Genomic DNA, 3,541 nt, shown 5'->3' with positions numbered 1-3,541 from the left:
AAATTTTGGTTCACAGGTTGTTCTGTAAAGTTCAGTTTACCAAAGTTCACCTTAAAAAGCAAACTGGATCTAATCCCCACCCCTGTCTCTCCATCTCTAGCAGTGTGTGTGTGTGTGTGTGTGTGTGTGTGTGTGTGTGTGTGTGTGTGTGTGTAAGGTTGCATTCGGTTCCAATACATTGATTTAACAAATTAGTAAGCTCCTGCCAACCTAGCAGTTCGAAAGCACGTCAAAATACAAGTAGATAAATAGGTACCACTCTGGCGGGAAGGTAAACGGCGTTTCCGTGCGCTGCTCTTGTTCGCCAGAAGCGCCTTAGTCATGCTGGCCACATGACCTGGAAGCTGTACGCTGGCTCCCTTGGCCAGTAAAGCGAGATGAGTGCCCCAACCCCAGTTGTCCGCAACTGGACTTAACTATCAGGGGTCCTTTACCTTTACCTTTAAGAGGGAAAGAACAGAGGAAAGAACAGTCCAACAATCTACTGGTGCTGGGAAACTAGTTGCTTTTATTGCCGTTCACCTGCCCGTGAGGGTGAGGAAACCCATCAGGGCATTGAGCTTTTCACAACCAGCATGGCTGGGTCATGACATATCAAGAAGGAGATTCCAGGCAGGAGCTCAGTTGGTCAACGAGACTCCCTGAAATGCTGCAATGATTGTATAGGATAGGACAAAGCAAAACCCAAACATTTTGGAGAAAGCAAAACGTCAAAGCAGAGGGCAGAAGGGACTGGCTTTGATGGCGTCAGTGAGGTCCAGCAGGTAATCAATGTTGAACTGCTTTCGCAGGGAGCTCCCTTCAGTTTTCCAGTGGCCGAGAAAGAACATCATCAACAGCAGCCCTTGGGAGGTTGCTTGGTTTTCGGGGGACACTTCACAGCTTGGGGGCAGCACTGGGCAGTTTTGGGGGGACACTTCACAGCTGGGGGACAACACTGGGCAGTTTTGGGTGGGCATTTGGTGGGGGGAGCCTTGCAGCCTTGCTTGCACTGGGACATGTTTCCAAAAGTGGGTGGATAAACCTGCAGAGACAGAATGAAGCAACAAACAAGAATTTAGGGGAGCAAAGAGAGGCTGACCTTATCCCCGACTCCAGTTTCCAACAGGGGCTAGCCAGACACTTATGAGAAGCCCTGTAAGAAGGACGTGGCAGTAACCGCCCTCCCCTTTTGATTTCTCTCCCATCAAAGCCACTTCCGAGCTTGAGAGGAGGTGGGGTTGCGGGCTTCACACACACCCACGTGCACGGGGGCTGGCTTGCTGCCCCCGCCTCCTTAAGGGAATCCTCGGCCACGTCATTCCCCTTGCCAGCCAATCGGCTGGCCTGGGAGGCGTGGCTCACGCCATTGAGGACCAGCGCGGCTGAGGAGCTTCCTCTTTCAGCACCACAGCTGCTCCGGTTTCCCAATCTCTCCCCCCCCCCCGTACTTTAGGTTTGGCTCTCTGACCTTGCTATGGACCTCGGTTGCTCGCCGTTAAGGGGCCTGGTAGGAATTTTTTCCACTTGGCAAATTGGCTCCAGCCATTTGGTTTTCTGCCTACCTCATAGCAAATCGTCACAACTTCCTTGGCATTGGCAGTTAGGCATTGGTAAGGGTATTGTTATGTAGATGAGAGGGGGAAGGAAGTGCCGTCACCTTCCCCCATATCAAAGGGTAGTCCGCTAAAGGGTTCCGGGGGGCGTGGCCCTGTCCGAAGCCTATGGAGGTGTGGGCGCAAGGCACGCCCCCAAGCGGTGACCCCTAGTTGACGTGCATCAGCAGGAGTCCCCCTACTGGTGGTTAACCCTTGCCGGCCTTCATGCAATCAGGCTGAAGCCGGATAGTCTGTAGGACCAATGCCTAAGCCAATACCACTCATTACCTGTAACCAATAAAGTTGTGGCCATTTTTCACCCATTAACCTGAAATATTGGTGTCATGTGTTTTTATTTCCAATGGGGGGATGCGGGAACTCGCCACGCAATTGAGATTCTGAGATACACTGTCTCTGTCCCTGGAGGCTCCATTCCCAACTAGAGACCTTAGTGCAATGGGGCAGCAGATCAGTGGTCGAGCACTAGCTCTGCATGCAGAAGGGCTGAGAATGTAGGAGGCAGTGTTGTCTACATGGACTGGCAATGGCCCTTCAGGCAGGGGCGGTGCCAGACCTACATGGAGTTGCTAGGGATTGAACCGGAATCCTTTTGCAGCTGCTCTGCCTACTGACCCAAGGCACCCATCCAAGCCGGTTCCTTCCCTCCCAAATGGTAGGCCAACTAGATGGTTCTGGGAAGCCCACGGCCAGTGCATGAAGGCAGCAGAACCTGCAAGAACCTTCTGCATGCCTAGCAGGTGTTCCACTGAAGCTCCAACTATGTCACGGAGAAGGACATCTCTTTCAGGACGGTGCACTCTAGGATTTCCCAAAACTTGGGAACCAACCATGAGGTGGCACTGTGGTTACCACATCGACAGGCCGTCATTTTTCCCCAGAGGAAAACTCTAGAGGAAATCCAGTAAACAGATTATTTAAATCCCACCTCCATGGAAAGAGATCAGTATGCCACCTCGCTTGAGATTCTCATGGTGTTGCCTCATGCTCCAGCCCGGGGCTGAGTTGCAGAACGCCATGGACTGCTATTTCCACATCATGCCAGTCTCTGTGGAGATCGTATCTACAGCCCTTTTCCAAAACCTCATAGAGGAAAACAGAGAGCTAATGTGCAGCTAATCTGCACAGCTCAGAGAGCAGTGAGAAAGCAAGACTTACCCAAATTCACAAGACGGAGCAAAGAGGTGACGCCGACCCAATGGATTGAGGAGCCAGGAGCTGCCAGCCTCTCTTTTATACCCGATTCCAAACTGTCTCTTCCGGGCAGAGAAATGTGGACAGGAGAGATTGCTCAATTATCTAATTGACCCGATGAGATCTCACAAGGGCCAACACCCCATTTTCTCCATCAATGGCTCAGGTGAGGAAACATTCCTGCTTGGTGAGGCCATCGCCCCTCCGCAAATTCCGCTCTTCTCTAGAACGGTCAAGGAGTTTCTCAGAACCAACATCATTCTTAAGTGCTGCTCCTTCTGGGCACCGGAAGAGTCATAGCTCCATAGTAGAGCATGTGTTTGGCATGCAGACGGCCCCAGATTCAAGTCCTGGAATCTCCAGGCAGAGCTGAGGATGAGGGAAAGGAAGCCTGTCTGAAACCCTGGGAGGCTGCCGCCAACCAGTGTAGACCAGTGTTTCCCAATGTGGGTGATAACGCCTCCTAGGGGTGCTGGAACAATCCTTGGGGGGGTGTAGTAGCCTCGGGTGCAATTGGGGGAGGCGTTGAATAAAAATAAGGGGGCGGTGGAAGCATAAAGAAAAAAGAGAAAGGAATTTTGGGAAACCATTCATACATGTTTCATCTCTCTTTTTGAAACAATTTTTATTTGAATTTACAAAAACAAAATTGCGTGGCAAGTCCCCCTCCCCCCATGAGAAATAAAGACACAGGACACGGTATATAAGGTTAATGGGCAGAAAATGGTCACAACTTTATTGATTGCAGGAAT

General features: G+C 51.1%; 1 long non-coding RNA gene across 1 annotated transcript; it reads right to left on the bottom strand.

Annotated features, from left to right (window-relative positions):
* Positions 1-488: 488 nt before the first annotated feature.
* Positions 489-2,978, bottom strand: LOC308575297. The gene is made up of 2 exons (XR_014002740.1): positions 2,754-2,978; positions 489-1,024 (listed from the first exon to the last, which is right to left on the bottom strand). It is a non-coding gene; the product is annotated as an uncharacterized lncRNA (long non-coding RNA).
* Between the last annotated feature and the right edge of the window lie 563 nt (positions 2,979-3,541).

The sequence above is a fragment of the Podarcis bocagei genome (assembly GCF_964188305.1).
Source record: "Podarcis bocagei genome assembly, chromosome: 16".
In the NCBI taxonomy this organism is placed as follows: Eukaryota; Metazoa; Chordata; class Lepidosauria; order Squamata; family Lacertidae; genus Podarcis; species Podarcis bocagei.
Note: the sequence above shows the minus strand (reverse complement) of the source record. Positions and strands in the feature narration are given on the sequence as shown.